The sequence below is a fragment of the Talpa occidentalis genome, unplaced genomic scaffold (genome assembly GCF_014898055.3).
Source record: "Talpa occidentalis isolate TD23 unplaced genomic scaffold, MPIMG_talOcc4v2.1 talOcc4.8, whole genome shotgun sequence".
Classification (NCBI taxonomy): Eukaryota; Metazoa; Chordata; class Mammalia; order Eulipotyphla; family Talpidae; genus Talpa; species Talpa occidentalis.
The window spans coordinates 38398718-38417646 of NW_023605194.1; the positions used below are offsets into that span (position 1 = coordinate 38398718).

Consider the following 18929-nt stretch of genomic DNA (forward strand, 5'->3'; position numbering starts at 1 on the left):
TGTCACATCAGTTTTCTTTTGCTTAGTGATTGTCTGATATATTCTTTTCTATTTCTTTAGGCTCAGCTTTTTAATAAGGTTTTGTTTTAGATATATGTCTTATAATTGTCACATAACTGAATTTTACTTCTTAATCCATTCCGGTAATCTCTGTCTTAATAGGCAAATTTAACCCACTTATGTTTAATATAATCATTGAGTGCCTACTGTTTTATTTTGGATTTCTGTTTACCAGTGCAGTTATTTGCTTCTCTTCTTCTTTTGTCATCTTATGTTGATGGACATTTCCACATCCCCTCCTTTTTTCTTTTGCTGGTTCACAAGCTATGTGGATCATATTCTATTTTTTTAGTGTGTTATTTTTAAATTTTTAATATACATAATTAAACCAAAATTTTTAGGAACATTGCAAGTGATGCAATAAAATTAATAAAATGCTTTATTTAAAATATCCAACATACTATGTCCTTGATTGTCACTAAAATACCTCATAATTCTAGTTACGAGTGCTACTCTACTACTGCCAACCTTACAATTAATATCATAATTTTACCTACAAAGCTTCTGAGCATTATTTTTTATCCACGACTACATTTTCAAGAGACTGAACATCAAGAAAATTATGTAGAGCAAATTCTAGTCTGAATGGTGGTCATTTTTCCCAAAGGAGGGGCTGTTAGGAAAGATAATAGTGTGTCCTGGTGCATTTTGTTCCTGAGCTGAAGACAACATCTTTCATTTGAACTTTCTCATTTGTAAGGTTTATGATGAGTATTCAATGATATGTATCTTGCAAAGTTCTTAGCACATGGTAGGTGTTCAATATTTGGTAACTGTTACATGGACAACAGGTTGAACTTCCCTTTTCAATCATCCTGACCTTGACTCATTGCCTGCCTTGTTCCTCTGCAAGCCAATGCATACCTCTGCCTCTGGCCACTTACTCAGAGCTCCTATGAGCTGAGCATGGCTATGGCTGCTCAGCCTTGTCTGGCTGGGCCACAACCAGGCAGGAGGCAACCTTCCTCTGTGAAATCAATCATGATGATTCTGGAAGGAATTATTGGTGAATTAGCAGAATGCTACAAGGGACAGTCCAGATGGAGGTAGGTGTAAAGTAGAGCTTTGCTGGGTGGAGTTGTTTTTGCACAACATATTGATCTCCTTGGGGTGGGAGAAAAAAGAAACAGCAGCTCCTTGCAGCTTTCCTGGAGTGGTGGGTGGGAGAGGACAGGTGGGAGTCTGAGAGCCCCCTCAGCTGACTTTTTTTAGATGTACCATCAGGTACTGCAGCTGTATTCCTGCTGCTTCCCCTGCAATGCAAAGGGTAGATTACTAAGCAGGGCTGGGCTGGCAATGAGATTTGCTGTTTTCCCTTAGTGGTCACAGCCTACCAGAGGTAGGTGGTGTAGATACTCTGAAAGGAGTTAGTACCCATACCTAGTGCTTACTCTGCGCTCAGAACACGGAAGTGTTTCCAGAAATCCAACCCATGGCTCCCTAGTGCCTAGGATGCTCACCTTCAATGGACCCTGGAAATAGCAGGTTGGGGGGGGGGGTTGGTAGCTGGTGTATGGATAGTATAAGTTTCAGAGTCCCCAGGATTTTCCCTGAACATACCAGCCTATATTTTAATCTGTTCAATCCATAGGTAGATGTAGGACCATGACTGGTGACATGAGGGATATTACTGTTGCTACTGAGTGACCTGGTTCTGGAGGTAATATGTATTAAGTAGGACGCCATGTCAGGCCCTGTGCTGAACACCACCCATTCAGTCTGCCACTGAATCAGTATCTTCACAGGTGTGGACCTACCAGATTAGGTGCTTTTTGTGAAGCTGGAATAGGATCATATAAACTGCATATTAGGTCAGGTTTTCAACGGGCATCCATGGAGGAGGGACCAGGGTGGGGGACATTCAGGAAATTACAGACTTGGTACTTATGATCTTGCTGGGTTATGAACAACTGCCTTCATATTTGCCCCGGAACTTGGTGCTGGCATTCTCTAAGATACCCATAAGGAAGCGGAGGTTCATTGAGGTTAAGTGACTTTGCCAAGCCCACACAGTTAGTAGGCTGGGGTTTAAACTCAGATATGGTTAAGGATCCATGATGGGGACTCTGATATTAATGAGGGCTTTGGAGTTTGAGAAAAGGACTTTTGGGACTGCTTCAGTGGCCAAAGGGCTTCATGGGGAGTCCTGGCTCACACGATCTCAGTGGGGAGGCTCCTGGGAGCTGGTGGCTAGGGTGAGAATATGAGTGCTTGTGTATAGAAGGTGGAGGGTATAGCAAATTGAGTAGGCATGACTAGACTAGCGTGTAGCCTTTTTCTGGCATGTGTGAGTGTGTAGAGGGGCTTGCCTGTGTGTAGGGTAGTGTGAGTATTGTGTGTGAGTATATGAGAGTGTATATAGAGTATGTGAGTGTATCTTGTGAGTGTGTGTGTGTAAAGTATCTCCCCAAAGACCCTGCCAGCAGCCTGCTCATCCATCATCATAACAGAAGCCCATTCCATTCCCATTGAGCCCCGCCAAAAAATTAGAATGAGGAAGAGCCATAAAGAATGAGCGCGCCCACAGAGGAACAGGCAGCATTTTATGGTCTGAATGGCCCATTGTAATGATTTGGGTGACAGTGGGGCCAGCATTGCTACTGAGACTCTTAATGGCTCCTTAGGAGCTGTTATATTCTTAATAACAGATTGTTCCCAATTTCTCAGTGCTAGGTAGGACTTTTGCTTTTTTTTTTTTAATTAAATGTCTTCTTTTAAAGGAAGACTGGAAAGAAGAAGAAAGGGAGAGAGGCCAAGAGAGATTGAAAGATTTCAGGTATCACGAGTAAGTGTTGAAGATCTAATTCAGGAGAAGGGGAATTTTGTGTGATTGTTTTTGCAGTCATGCGAGGATCTTCATGTGAAAGGCATGTTCTAAGCAAGCTTACATATTTCACACTATGGGAAAGCTCTTCTCAGGCCTTTTCTGGTTTTTAACATGGTTTGCGGAAGGCGGGCCAAGGGGTAGCTGGTGAGATTTCTCCTATAGCAAAGCTGGGCATGGCAGACTGAGCCTGATTCTGCTGCGTCCGTGGCCCTTGTGGCAGGAAACGATACCCTTTGAGTTGGCATCTGGTGAGCATGCCTTGAGATGCATCTAATTTCTTGTCCCTGAAATTGAAAGTGAATGGGAAAAGTGATGGAGAAGAGAAGCTTGGTTCTGGAGCATTCAAAGGTCTTATGTGGTGTTAGATGAGTTGGTTCCTTCCAATGGTGGGTTCTTGTGTGTTCCCTTGGAGATTTTAGAACTGGTGATGTCCAGTGTTTGGGGCTATCTATGACAAACAAACATGGATGTGAAATAATAAGATTGGGGGACCTCTGGAGGAAAGAAAGAGGATCAATCAGCTTTTTTAACTGCTCTGTGTCAGGCATTATTCTACGTGTACAGATTGCTCAAAATTGAATAAGACACAATATTTGCACCTAAGACTTAACATTCTATAATGCTAACTTTGAATTTTGTTTTGCACAGTCATTGCTACAGTGAATTATGCATTGTCAAGATGGCCCCGAGAGAAAGGTGCAGCTTGGCTGTGTTGGAGGGAAGCTAGTACTATGGCTACGGTTTCTTGAAAACTTACTTTGTTGTTTTAGGTAGTTGGCTTTTGAAGTCCAGATGATGAGCCTGTCAAATGGGCATGTGCTTGTGTGTAATGGTAAGAGCGTGCCTGCTTTCAATCTTATCCTATTTCCAAGTAGTGGTAGGACCTTGAGCGACTTATCTCTCTGTGCCTCCACTTCCTTACCTCTAAAGTGGGAGTGATAATAGTACCTACTGCCCTTGTAATAGGGCTGTGGTAAAGAACAGACAAGTTCTTAGACGGAACACCCTTAGCCTTAGCATCTAGCACATGAGGAGACTGAAGCTTGGGGATGTGAGGTATGTGCCTGTGGTCACCAGTTCCCAGTGGTGCTGAAATTGAAACTTAGCTTCTGAGGGCGATAGAAGTAGAGTTAGCACCCCAGCCTTGGCCTCGGTCCCTTCTGTTCCTACAGTTGGCATGGAGAGGAGTGGGGTCTTGACTTTTGTGGTGGCGTTTGCTGGACACAGGAGAGGCTATGTCTTCAGGGCTCTGAGTCTCAGTGGCAATATCTTCAGTGCTATCTGAGCAACACAGGGAAGAAAGACCAAGGATGCAAGCATTCTGGGGAAGGCTGAGCACTGTGATTTTAACAAGAGAGGGTGCTGTGTTCCTTTTGCTCTAAGACACCAGCTACCTAACCCCACCTGAGGTAAAATTCCAAACCATTATCTCCAGACAATGAGTGGTTGCCAACCTGAATACTTACACAAAACGTACCTGCCAGTGTGTGTTTTCATCTTCTTTCTTCTTTCTCTTAAAATGGCCAGTTTTTCAAATTTTTGAAAAGGAGGGTGCCAAATGGCTTGGGCCAAACTTGGTAGGCCCTGGAAGTATTGGATAAATGAACGGAGTCACAGGGTGGCTGTTTTGACCTTTGAATCCTGATAAGAATTTTCTGGGATGTTAGCTTTTCCTTCTGGAATCAAGATCCACTCATGAATTGATAAGTTATTGATAATGATATGTGTGTGTGTCTGTGTGTGTAATCACAAAATCTCAAGAAATCATAATAATTTCATGCCTCACTTTCATATAATATCTTCATGTAAATATTGGCAGGTGGGTGATTCCCACCACCCTTCCAGCAACCCTGCAGTTTATAGGATCTGAACTGTATTTGTAGGTTTTAGGTGTGGGTGTAGTAGTTTGGTTATAGCTTGTAGGTTATAGATTGTAGATGCAGGTTGCAGGTTTCAGGTGTAGGTTGCATATGTAGATTATAGGTAAAGGTTATAGGTTCTAGATGTAGGTTTAGGTTATTTGAGGATATAGCTATAAGTTATAGATATGTTACAAGTTTTGTGAAATGTAGGTGTTGGTGTATTTTGTAGATGTAGTTTATAGATTGTAGATGTAGGTTGTAGGGTAGGTTCTAGTTTTTAGGCTATAGGTGTAGGTTGTAGGTGAGAAATAGAAACAAATGGTTTTAACTTCTCAAAGACACATGCCTTTGAGAACAGACAGACTGGATCCAGTACTCAGATTTTTTGATGCCAAGATCCATGATCTTTGTGAGTATATTACGTTCCTCCATGAGAAATTAGATGTTTCAAAGGTAATGTTTATATTTTGCTGTTGTAAATATATATAAACCTGCATAGAGAAGAGCCCTTGTCTATAATCTGTCTACATAGAGACATTTATTGGTTACATTTTAGTGCATTTCCCTCAAGCCTCTTTAATTTGTACAGATTTTGCAAAAAGCTTCCTTAGTTATGATTATATTCTTTATTGAATTTTGTAAGTTACCTACACACCCCCCCATTACTATAACAAACATTCTGTGCTGTTATAAGTATGAAAACATTTTTTATGTCTGCATTCTATTAGCAATGGTTATGCCATCATTTTTAAACTTTTCTCTAGTGTGGAATATTTAGGCTGTGTATAGTATTTGGCTTTATAACTAAGATAACAACAATCATCTTTGAGATATAAGTTTTTTTTAATGTTACCTTTAAGTTTCTGGTGGTGGGGGCCTGGTGGGACCAGGTGTCTGCCACACTCCCCATTGGCGAGGCCTGGTTTGGTTATGTGCCTGGCTCATGTGTGCCCTTGGCAGGAACTGCTGGCCCTGAGGCTAATGCTGGGCAGAATAGTGGGTCATCCCTGGGGAAGATGGAACGTTCTCTTTTCTTCAGAAGGGAGTAGCATATTTGGGCACAGAGCTAAGGACAATGGATGCCTTTCAGAGATTTGGATTTATAGAGTCAGAGGATGAGGACACGGGATGGGAAAGAGCAGCCATACTTATAACTTCCCTCCAGCTCATCCCTCTGCCATTTCTTCCCTGAGTTGTCGATAGCAGGTGATTCTCTGTCATAACCAAAGCCTGAGCAGGGGGCAACCCATCCTCCTTTTCCAGGACTTGGGGAAACCTAGTTAGTACTTTTCAGAGGGATCTTTGAGGATCAATGGCTGGAGGAGTGGCCCCTGTATAAGTCTGGGTGAATTTTTTCAGAGATGGTAATAGGAGAGGGAGGGAGAGGGAGAGAAAGGCAGATCCTGATGCAAAGAGGTGTGGTGGTGGATGTGCAAGAAATATTGGCCCCGGTTGTCAAGGAGGCTATAATCTTCAGGAGCCCTTCTTCCAGTCCTGGATGTTCCTGATACTGGGATGCTTTCCCACCTTTTGAATGGCTTGTTTTTTGGAAATGAAGTAGCCAGTTCCTGGAACAGTTAAATTGTTTGTCCAAACCATTGAATAAGAACAGGAAATGAGATCAGGGAGCTCTGGCTTCCCACGTCCTTTCCATCACATCTTGCAACCTCTCTTACCTAAGTTGGTTTGTCTTCCAGGTAGGCTTTTTGCTTCTTGGGGTCAAGGTTGTGTCTTACCTTGTTGAATCTTCTACATGTGCATATGACCTTATTTGGACCTGATGGGCACAATAGCAACACTGAGTGATTTTCCAAGGTAAGTCAGAAGGGCCTCTCATGAGGCAGATGGTCAACTCATGTTCAGTGAATATATGAGTGTTTTCCCTCAGAAACACACATACATATCCTTTCTTTCAAAGTCTTTAAGCACTGACTATATCCTGAGCATAACTATAGAACTTCTATTCCTGTGAAGGAGAAAGTTGTCAACAGGAGTTGTAGGGTTAAATTAATTATGAGTGGTAGAAAAGTCAAGGAAGAGCATGATCTCAAGATCATATCCAGTAAGGTATGACAGAGTATGGGGAACACCTTCCAACATCATCAAGATGTCCTGGAATTTAGAACTCAAGATCTTCTAGGGCCAAGGGGAAGTTTTGGTAAAACAACTAGATTTTTCCACTTGGACTCAAGTTTTGGCTCTTATGTTGAGCTGCTGGGTTACATTCAAAAAGCTATTCACTTCTTTATATCTTGTTTGCTTTGTCTATAAGCAAGAGATTACATGAACAAAGAGATTGTAAAACCTGGCTATAAATTATTTAACTACTCCATCATCTTCACCACCACCACCACCACCACAATGGAAACAAACCAAGGAAATCTACCCCTGCTTTAAAAATACTCAGTACATTATGGTAACATACATCTGAAGAGGTGTGATTCTGTACCTCTGAATCATACACGATGTTGTAAACCAATATTACCTCAATAAAAAAAGAAAATATTCAGTACATGCTATATTTTACTGCTGTGTTTTCCCCTTTGAGTTTTCCCCTTTGATCCGCCATTGGCAAGATCCTGGTGAGCAAAATTTGGAGGGAGGCTGAAATGATTAAAAAAATAAATCTGGGAATCCTGTTCTGACCTTACCTCTCTCTCACCCAGTGGAAGCAGGTGTGGAGTCCATCTCTCTTAATTTGCTGCTCAGTCCCTCATCGGGGTCGGATGATTTCGAGAGCATACTGCCTTGTAGGCGAGAATCTCCCCCTTGGCACATGTAGGTGGTGGTGGTGGTGGGAGGCTTGAAAGCATCTCGTGTTAGAGTCAAGTGATGTGTTAGTGCTTGCTGGCTTGGGCGGGTCTCCCTGCGGTTGACAGATCATACCGCATGACGCGTGGGGGTTTCTCATCATGCTGAAATGTTGACAGACCTCCTCTCTCAGAGTGCAAATTCAATGCATTACCCCCAATTGCTGCTTTTTGTAGTAGATTATTTCTGATGCATATTGACTTGTTACTGGAAAACACTTCAGAGGATAACGAGCTGGGTAGTTTCCTCTTCATTTTTCTTTGTTATTGTTGTTGAATCCATAGGAGTAACTAGGCCCTCCACTTAAACTTTATTGATTCTTGAGTTTAGGGGATGGCTCTGTAATTGACAATTTCCTCTGTGCAGTGTGGGCAGAGAGAAGTACTGTGCCTGTGCATGCTGACTGCCGGAAGCCATAGGATTCCAGAACCAAGGCTCTTGCCTGAGACAGAGGCACTTCTGTCTAGCCCCCGCCAGACACAACTGAGTGCCCTTGGGCAAGTCCGTGGCCACCTCGTTCCTGGATCTAGTTTTCCCTTGCTGTCTCACCAGCTCCCCCACTCCTCACATGTTCCAGGTGGGGATGGAAATCCTTCTCCTTGGTGGTTTTGTGTATGAAGGTCCCGGCATTCCTACATTCACGGTGACACTGCTGACCCCACGTGCTCTCGTCACTGTTTTTCCCAGGAGGACTGATGGATGACTGCTGAGTCACACACGCACAGCCAGAGTCCCTGTTGTGCATTTTCTGGAGGGCTGGCAGAGCCAGTAGTGCAGCCTTTGGACTGGGGTGGCCTGAACTCAGTGCTGCCCGAATGGGGAATAAACGTGACCTTGTCTGTGTGGGTGAGAGCCACCTACCCATGGAGCCAATGGGACTGAGCTTCTCAGCCCCCTCCTTCCGTTCATTCCTGTACTCTGGCTGTCAGCTTTGCTTATGCATAGGTGAATTACTCTTGTTTCAGATTATCATGGAAAATCTTACTGTCACATTCTTAGGATAGGATTAAATAGAATAGGTGATAAAGGTCATCAGCGTTATTTACAATCGCTTGACTTTTATTCACCCCATAGCCTGTAGACAAGCTACAGGCTTTACAGGAGTAGTGAATCGTGGGATTTGGAGTCAGGCACGCCTGAGTTAGAAGCCAGCAGTGGTGCTTTGGCTGAATCACCTTAAACACAAGCCCCTCCGAGCCTCAGGTTACCTTCTCTAAAATGATGAAAAACAGCATTGGCCTGAGAAGTTTGCTGGTAAAGTCAAAGCGAGTGAATGCTGTGTTTTGTGCCACAAGTGTTAGATGCATTTAGGTGGGACACAGATGAGTTCCTTATTATAGTTGTGTATTTGAGTGCGCTTATGAAAAAATAGAACTTAACACATCAGAGCTCGTGATTTCACAGATATTATTGCTCGGGACAATGCTAATTAAAAAAATGTGAGATAATTTAACATTGATTTACAGAGTAATGTGCAGTGAGTTTTATCACAGGGTATTCAAATATACCAAAAATTAGGAAGGTGGGTGAGTAGGGTGGAATTTAGGACAATACTGAGCTATGTGGTACTAAAATCTCATATCACATACCTGGTAGGAGCAGAATCGGTGTCTCTTCGCTTTCTTATCTGCTTCTGCTGAGGAGGAGGGGTAGGACACTGGTGGAAGAAACTCTAAGAGGAATGTCAAGGGCTTCCCTTTACTCCTAATGTGACCTGATAGGTGCTCCTGGCTGTGAGTGCCACTAAATGATTATGGACCAGGTGACCACTTTTCCAGATATTTTGAGGGCAAGTGCTAGTTATTATAGAATTAGAGTTCTGCTCTAGAGGAGAGCATGGAGACAATCTACTTCATTTTAAACACATTTTTTTTTTTTTAATTTATAGAGGCATGTTTTTATTTATTTATTTATTTGTTTGTTTTGTTTATACATGCACTGGGTACAGTCAGAAGCGCGGGAGGGCGAGAGAATTCACCAGAGCCAGAGCGGGGAGCAGAGCAGGCAGAAGGACCGAAGTACACTGCTGAGGGGAGCAGCGGGCGGCAGGAGAGGTCTGCGCGCCATGTGGGACCCTCCTCCGGTGGCCGGGGAGCAGCCGGGGATCGAACCGATGCGCCGCAGAGGTCGCCGGCAGCTTTGCAACCCAGCGCTCAACCGCTGCGCCACCGGGGAGGCCCAATCTACTTCATTTTATATGAGACCAAGGTGATTAAAAAAAAAGGTTATTTTCCAAAAATAAAAAAAAAAAAAAGACCCGCAAAAGTGTAGACTTACTCAAAAAAACACAAAGAGTGGGCTGGTTGGGACAAGTTTTTACATGTGTTTCTCTGAGAATTTATTTCTTCCATCCTGTTTCCTACCATGGGTCCAAAGCATCATTGTTTGAAGGGTGTCCTTAGAACAAGGGCTGCCTGGACTCAGAGGGGTAAATCCAGTGCCATGAGGATCTACTCTTTATATTGCCTGTCTTTCCAGCCCTGCCCTGCTTGTGAGAGGACTGGGGAGTTAGCTAGACTGTGGGGAGAAGAAGAGATGAATTTTACAATTGCCAATTTTGGCTACTTAAACCTGTACTGTTGCTTACTAGTCATGTAACCTGGGCCTGGTGCTGACCTCCCAGAGCCCGAGTTTCACCTGTAGGATGGTTTGACCCCTGCAGTTGTGGGTGAATTTAGAGGTGGGAAAGACCTAGTACCTGACTCCCTGATCAGTATGCTTGAGATGGCATTGGAGGCCAGGCTGGGCACTCTCAACTGAGCTCAGGGCTTCCTGGTCCATGACTTTCTAAGTGAGGCTCTTTCTGGCACCTTGAACCCATCTGGTCACTGCTGTCTGCTTGGGGGTCTCATGGTCCTCTTCCCTGTGTTGTGTTGGGAATGGGTTTAGGTGATGTAGGAATCCAGTCTCCCTTATTTACACTACTTATTACCTTTCTCGTGATTTCTAGATCATAGTCTATATATTTAATTCATTCATTCTTTTATATAATTACTCTGTGTCAGATTCTAGGGACACAGTTAGATATAACTCTTGCTTGAACAAACTTCTAGTCGAGTATGGGACTAGAGAAGGCCCTGAAGGCACTGAAGGCACTGAACGGGGTGCTTTGATAAGAGTCTGCCCAATGTGCTGAGGTGGGAGCCAGAGGAATAGGCTCCCTAACCCAAGCTGGGAAAACATGGCTGCAGGACAGGCTGACAGGGGAGGCTGTGCCTGCGCTGGTGCCTGGGGCCTGGGGCCTGGGGGAGTTAGACAGGCAAAGGTGGCGGGTGTTGGGGTGGAGGGGAGCACTCCCTGGTGGAAAGAACAGCACAACAGAGAACTTGAAGAGATAAACAAGATGACATATGTGAGAAACTGCAGGCATGGTGGTGTGGGGAGCAAGGGGGGCAGACGGGAGCACAGGAGTGGAACTCAGCATGTACTAACAGCTCCCAGAGCCCCAACCCTCATCCCTCTGTCCACCCAACCAATCAGGTAAGACATCTTGGGGAATGGTGTGAGAGATGTAGTTTTCTGGGTTCTTTGGTGTGGTAAAATATATATACCATAAATTTTACCATTTTAACCATTTAATAATATATAGTCACTATGTGGTGCAGCCATCACCACCATCTAGATCCAGAATTTTTCATCATCCCAAATGGGAACCCTCAGCCCATTAGCAAGCAGCCACTCCCTGTTTCCTCCTTTCTCTGGGCCCCCACACCTGTGGGTCTACTGTTTGCTTGTGTGGATTGGCCTCTTTTGATCCCTCTCATGTAAGCGGGATCAAATCATAGAGTACGTGTGGCTTTTTGTATATTACTTCTTTCACTTAACATGGTATTTTTGAGATTCGCCCATGTTGTATCTATCATTCTTTGGCTAATAATACATCATTGTGTGGATAGGCCATGTCTTCTTGACCCATCCATCTGAGGATGGACATTTGGGGTGTTTGCCCCTCTGGGTATTGTGAGCAGTGTTGCTATGAACATTTGTGTGGAGTTTTTGTTTGAGTACCTGTTTTCAATTCTTTGGAAATGAATCACAATGGCAATTCTGTGTTTAAGAGATTGAGGAAATTGCTAGATTCTTGAGGGTACATTTCAACTTCAACTTCTGCTCAGAGCTGTGTCCTTCTCCTGTGCTCTGTTAGGTATAAGCTCCAAGAATAATTACTGAATTATTACCCTGTGCCGTCAGTGGTTTTGCATCTTCCATAGCAATTAGTGAGCGGAAAGAGAGACCAACCAGGGAGCGGGCCCCATTCTTGCTCCCAGTTTTCAGATGAGGTACAGTGTGGTTCAACATTATACCCAAGGCCGCCAGCTTGTCAGTAGTGGACACGGGATTTGAACTGAGACTGGCTGACTTGAGAGCTTGGTGTTCCTCCCACAAATCACATGGAGCCTCAGCCATGGAAGTGTCCACAGGTGATGCCACAGGCTGAGTCTGGGAGACCTTCTGACTTGTGCTGAGAGGCTGTGTTTGGCATGGAGCCTGAGCAGGCCCCTCTGGCTTTGAGGGCTGCCTTGGGTCCCCTTCAGTTGTATCCCCACCCTTTTTTTAACCTAACCTCTCCAGTTCACTCGCACGTGCACGTGTACACACACACACACACACACACACACACACACACACACACACAGGCACACACAGAGGCGCATGCGCGCACAGAAAGGAAGAAAGGAAATTGTGCTCTTTCAGCAGATCAGGGAGACCGATGGGACCACCCAGCCTGGCAGTTTTCATGGTGCCTCCAGATCTGCTGCAGAGGTTACCCTGAGTTGGGCTCAGGCTGTACTGACTATGAGTTCCCCCCTTGTGAGGGGCCCCTTCATCTGCTGTTGTGTAAGCAGCACCCACTCATGCCATTCCACACTGGGCCTATTATTGCTTCTTGAAGAGGCTGTGTGTGTCCCCTGGCTGAGGCTGAAGATGGGAACCCCAGGGGCTGGGGTCACCTGGCATGGAGAGGGGAAGGCCCTCTTGGGTAATGAAGAGGGAGCCCCAAACCAATTAGTTCTGTGGGAGCTGGCCCAGATTATGGTTTACAATGAAAATTTGGGAGTATTGCCAGGGTTGTATTAATACTGCATGAGGCAGTAAGGGGATCTCTAAGCTTGAAACCAGACCTCTGGCCTAGAATGGAACTGAACAGTGGGCCTTGTCTTAAAGGGACATGATGTGCTCCCAGAAGTATGTGCTGGCATTATTTTCCTCCAGTGCTGTTTACTATATTTGCACACAATGCCCCCAAAGGGTTGGCAAAGGAAGTGGCAATGTAAGACGGAGGTGTAATTTTATTGCACATGATCACACCACTTAATGCTCATCAACTTAATTATTGTTTCTTTTGTTACCTTGGTGAGCAGGAGTAAGAAGGAGAAAGAGAAGAGGAGGAAACCTAGGAATCCATGTCTTTTTCTAATATTTTGCTGAAATCTATTTCAGCTTATAAGCAGATTAAGAAATCTGGGACTCACAGATAAAACAAAATAAATAATACTGAAAGCTCAGAACTACCAACACAACATGGAATTCTGTTTTCAGGATGTCATTTTTGACTCTTTTGCTCTTGTCATTGAGTTCATGGCTGTGCCCATTGTTTCTAGAGAGAGGGACAAGACAATGATAGTTCTTATTGGAATATTTGGGCCACTCGTCTAGAAATCAAGTGACAGCAAAGTGCTGTTGACTTTTGAGGTGCTGTTGACTTTTGAGGAAGAAATGGAGTGGATGTTGGGAATTTGCTTGGAAGGAAAACCATCAAGATAGATCCTGAAGCCTTTCCCTAGACATTCAAGGAAGTTTCAGCTCTGTATACTATAGTTTTAGTGTTAAAAATGTTTTGGAATGAAAAATGCTTGTATCCTCTGCAAATTGGTGGTCCCCTATAGTAGTTAGAACATTTATGACTGCAAATAATGAGAAACAGTGACTCAGATTGACTGGAGCAGTAAGGAAGCTTCTCTTACAAGTAGAACAGAGGTGGCAAGAAGGGGCAGCCCTCAGCTGTGGCTGCTTCAAGGACTGAGTGGTGTAGCTGAAGCCCTGACTCCTTCTCTTTCTCTATTCTACTATCCTGAGTGACATCATCATTCTAAGCCTCATTCCCCTTGTGGTTTCAAATGGCTGCAGAAGTTCCAGGCGTCATGTCTGACTGTGGCAATGTCCGGAGGCAGAAAGGGGACCATTTCTTCTAGTGAGGGCTTTATAAAGAGAGGACCCTTTTCCTGGAAGCCCCCAGCAAGTTCTCCATTTGTGTCATTGACCAGTACTAGGCCAGTTGTAGTTGCTCACCCCTAAATCAGCCAGTGGTAAGTGGGATAGGAATGCCTTGCTTGACATAGACCACACAGGGCCCAGAGCTGGCAAGGGAATGAGCTCAACTTAACTGAGGCTTGAGACAGTCTAGAGAAGGGGTGATAACCTGAACAAAATGGGTCCATGCTAGGAAAGAAAAGGGGTAATCTAGCTGTCCCTTTTAGCCACAAATAGCAAAAGGCAGCTCCCCATTACCTAGAATGCTCAGCTACCATGGAATGTTAGAACTTAGGAGGGAAATGAGAGATGATCTGGTCTAATCCCTTCATTTTAGAGATGAGGAAACTGAGCTACAAGAATGGGTTGACTTGCCCAGTGTCAAATGATCTACCCCAGGACTCAAGCTCCAACTCTGTGGGTGCAGTGAATGGTTGGAGGTGTTCTGGTTGATGTTACAGAGCTTGTGGAAGAATACCAGAACCCAGGGTAGGAGAATGTCAGCAGGGCTTCTAGATACTATTCATAGGGCTCAGCATTTTCATTCAGTATATTTATTGATCAATCACTGAGTCTCTAGCCCTATACTTTCTGAGGAAAAACTATAGTAAGGAAGTCTCAAGGCATCCGTAAGGGAGTAAGTCCCCATCCCTGAGGATGTCACCAAAGCTGGGCAGGTGTGCCATTCCATGGAGAGTCCTATTTTCACATTCTCACAACCTCATTTTCAGGACTTGCAATAGTGTCTGGGGCACAACTAGTAAGTCTATAAATGCATGTCAAGTTGCTTCAGCTAAAACATCATGAAGCCTGGAAAAATGTTGATTTCATCTTATTCTAATCTGTACAAGGTGATAATAAAATTAAGTCATGGTAACTGTACTCTAGACAAGTTTGTCTAAATGAAAACGTTACCCCCCCTAACCCCCATCTTCCTGAAGCTGTTTGCCTCACTGGGGACTGTGATCATGATGGTAAGGGGTCAGGCAGTGATGCTGGCACAGTCCCGGGTGCTGCCTGAGGGAGACAGGCTCTCCTGTTCGTGCAGGCCATCACGATTGTCCTTGACCCCCGTGTCTCTGGGAAGTATGTTCTTCCCCTGGCCTCCTTCAGAACCCCCAGAGCACTCCTCAGAGCCTTTCCTTGTGGTTGGGGCCTCTGGTTGTGCATTACAGTCTGACATGAATTGCAGAAAATGTGGGTGGGGAGTTGCTTGTAGATATCTAGACCTGCTCTCCTCCTAGGTGCACCCTAAATAACGCATAAAGGCAACTCACAACTGCCTCAATGTGCCTGGCATTTCTCTTTTCTCCTCTAGAATTTTCTAGGGCTGTAAATCATGCAGAACTCAGCATACCACACACATCCCGCCACGTCGAATTTTCTAAAATCAGTCTCTGGTTCCTGTGCAACATTGAGAGTGTCAGAAACGCCAAAACATTTGAAGGTTCCCGGTGGAGAAGGGACTAGCCTTTTTGTTATTCTGAGAGCGCGTCCTTTACACATCCTTGGCTTCCTTAACATTTGGATTCTTGAGCATAGTTGGTCTGAGGATGAAGAGCAAACTCCGTCAAAGCTTCTCCTCCTCTCAGGATGATGCAAAGTTCTCTGCATCTGTTCCATTACTCAAGCACTCCACGTTCCCTTTCAACACACGACACGGCTGCTTGCTTTGTGCTACGGAGACTTACTTCGCTTTACAGGTGGCAACAGCTGAGCTCTTTGTAGGGTGAATTTTTGTAACATAAATTCTATTCTCACATTGATTTCATTTGAACATTGATAAGTTCCCATGCGGGAAATATTGTTTAATCATCTCTTTTTCACTTTTTAAATTGAACTATGATACTGAAGCGTGAATGCACAATGAAGTCTATGCATCTCTGCAAATGGAACATGTCCAGAGAATCAACTCCCCCCAAAAGAAACAGAACATCTTCATAATTTCTTGAAATAAACACGTAACTTGAGGCACAAGGTGCACGTATGTTCTTTCAGTAGCTTTCCTCGAGCCACATCTCTCCTCCTGACGTCATCTCACCTACATGTCATCGAAAGGTGGGGCTTTCTCTCCCACGCGAGGGTTACCTGGCTTGCATGTTCTGTGTCTCAGCTTCCGTCTCCATCTTTTTATATGAGTATTCATAATCCTCCATTTTAAGCAAACCCAACATATGAAAAGCTCCATTTACCAGTGAGACTAATTGAGGACAGTCTTTATTTAACACCAGCGTGTCTTTTTAAAAAACTTTAATTTTGTTTTACTGTTCCTTCCAATGGGTGAGTGCCTCTCTTGCATTTATAAAGGCTTTGCTTTGACAATTTGTAACTATTTATTAAGCAACTATTTACCGCACACCGGGTGTTCTGCAGATACTCTGTGTGTGTGTTTTTCTGCGTGTATGTGGTGTGAATGCAGTGGGGACAAGATCCAAGGTTGAGTAGGACATCTCTGTTCTTCTCAACTATGTGCCAATCTGAGGGGGAGATAAAATATGCACTAGCCTGACTGTGGTCATGCTACATCACTCACGCTACATGGTTGAGATATAGGCGAAGTACTGTGTGAGGGAGGGGGCATTTAACAGTGTTGTTTGGAGAGATGACTGCCCCTTGATGGAACGGAGCTAGCATTTATGATATGAACAACATGGTAAAGAATCTTAATATTACTTTGATAGTAGATTCTGCTACTTGATGCATGAAACTTACTCAAAGGAAAGATTTTGGGTTTATTAAAGGAAATTAGAGCTCTCTGAATTAGCAGCTTTGTAGGTTGAAAATGCAATATAGTGAGTTTACTTAAGCACTTGGGTACCCTGAGACCCATTTCTCCTGTAACTGGCAGCCTTGCAGAGTTTGAATCTTTGGAGGTCTCTCTGCGAGGGCTGGAAGCAGGCCCTCATTTGGGCCCCCCAGACTGTGTTCCCTCCATGTCTTGCTCCCTTGCCAGCTTGCTCAAGCCCTGCCCCTGGGCAGCAACAGCTGGGAGATGTGGGTGAGGGGCTGTTGCTGAGAAAATGATTCAGCTTGCCTTGTCTGACGTGTGTGTTTAAATTAGCATCTTTAAATGCAGTTCCTGACAGTTACTCAGTTTTGACACTACTTGGAATTTGGGGGCAGGTGGAGGGTATTGAAGGGAAGTGAGGTGATTTGATAAAACAAAACATTTGGGGGTGTTTTTAAAATAGTTAAATAATGGAAAGCATGGCAGCTGGAGGAAAGCAGGTGTCAAGCTTGGCTGCGGAACCCCTCTGTAGGATGCCTCCACGCTGTCCCAAGTGAGAGATGTGGCCCTTGTAGCCAGGTGGAAATGGTTCATGGGAACATCTGGGGCAGCCCCGAGTCCTCTTAGTGTTCCCAGAACTCACTGTGTTGAGTGAGAATTTGAGGCTGATAACTATTCTTAAGGCAAGTGGGTTGATATTTGGATGAGGTATCAGGGTGGGCGTCATTTATCTACCCAGTCATCTTGCCCAAGGGGCGGGGTGGAGAAGGAGAATCTAATAATAAAAACGATGAGCTTAAAATAGCTAATGACAATGCTCATATTTCTTGGGTACCTCCTGTTTTTCAGGGACTAAGCTAAGAGCTCAGCCTTTTCATTTGTCTAATCCTTACAACGGCTCTCAAAAATTGGTTCTTTCTTTTCCATGGCTTACAGAGGGGGAAACTGAGGCACAGAGTAGTAAAATAACTTGCCTTAAGTCACCAAAGCAGTAAGTGACTGAGCTGGGCTTGAAATGCAGATTTCCAGGCACTAACTCTAACCTTTTGCTTTGCTGCCACCAGGATAGAAACTAAGGTGACAGAGCAGAGATGTGAATGTGACAGAGCAGAGATGTGAATGTGGAAGGTGGAAGGTGGGATTTTCTGAGATGAAGATAGTTTCTCCTGTTGCTTTTTAAAGATTGCTTTAGAATGAGGGTGACACAAAGATTTTAATCCATCCACGACATTATTTGCCCCTAGAATCCTTTACACAAAAGTCACAACAAGCTCTTGTATACAGCAGGGCCTTTGCATGAGCTGTTCTCTTTGCATGAATCATCATTCTGCCTGCTATTTCTATAGCTGTTTCCTTCTTATCTGTCAAGTAGTGTAAAGCCACTCCCGAGTGAGTCTTCCTAACCATGTAGCAGCACTCTTTCAACAAATATTTGAGTATCCATATACGTTATTCTAGGTGTATGTGGCATAGGTTGGTGAACAGATGCAATTAAGTCCCCTTGATGAACTTAATTTCTCAAGGCAGACAGACAATGCACAAAACCACAACATAGGGGAAATTTCAGTGTATGGCTTGGTAATTCTCTGTTTCAGCACTCCATTGGCTTCCTTCAAAGCCCTTATTGTGATTTGTAATTCTTTTCTTTGTTTACTTGACTGTGGCTAATCTCCCCTGGTAAGGGCCATGAGGATCAGGACCTTGGCTATCTTGCTCACTGCTCAAACCTCAGAAAAAATATTTCCTTTCAGCATTTTACCAAGGAAGGCCTGCACTGTCGAAGCAATAGTAGAATTCAATTGTTTTTAAGCCTTGTGTTATTTATTGTTGTCGTTATCATTACTAAGAGCCATAAAAACTCAGTCTTTGGGTTGCAGAGACAGCAGGTGGAAGCTGAGTGACCTTGGTTGTGATGTTAATACTCTTTTGTAGTCTCCTCTTGATTATCCAGGCTAATGGAATGGGAACCAGTGCCCACAAATAACCATAAAACAAACAAAAAAAAATCAATTATCTCTTCACTGGTGTGTTGACTGACAAGTAGGTACTAAGCCTTTTATGAGATTGGCCTTCAAGCAGGATTCCCTGTTCTGGGAATCTTTTAGAAAGTGCAAGATGGGGAATAATCCGTGCCTTGCAAGTCAGGGATGGAGAAGCAGCTCTTGCCCCAGCCTTTCATCTCTTGATAGAGATGGTGTATGGATAGTATCAGCAGCCAAAGTGGGGCTAGTGCTGTTTTTCTCTTTCTGAAAGCAACTCGGGTGATGGAGCAAGTTGTCTTAATCCCCCCTGAGCATTTTGCTGGCTGGTGCGGCCACATGGAAAATGTCAGCATGTTGGTCTCGGCCAGACTCAGGCCGAGGCCAGCGCGTCTTAGAGCTGCAGGGCT

General features: G+C 44.2%; 1 protein-coding gene across 21 annotated transcripts in view; it reads left to right on the forward strand.

Moving 5' to 3' along the window:
- The window catches only part of KCNMA1 (potassium calcium-activated channel subfamily M alpha 1), a 696711-nt gene that overhangs the window by 81949 nt on the left and 595833 nt on the right, over positions 1-18929 (forward strand). Inside the window, exon 3 of one of the 21 annotated variants that reach the window (XM_054689915.1) lies at positions 6447-6461. The exons of the other annotated variants lie outside the window; for them this stretch is intronic. The gene's annotated coding sequence lies outside the window, so the exon portion shown is untranslated. Of the gene's footprint in view, positions 1-6446; positions 6462-18929 lie in introns of those variants that run through there. 21 annotated transcript variants of the gene reach the window in all.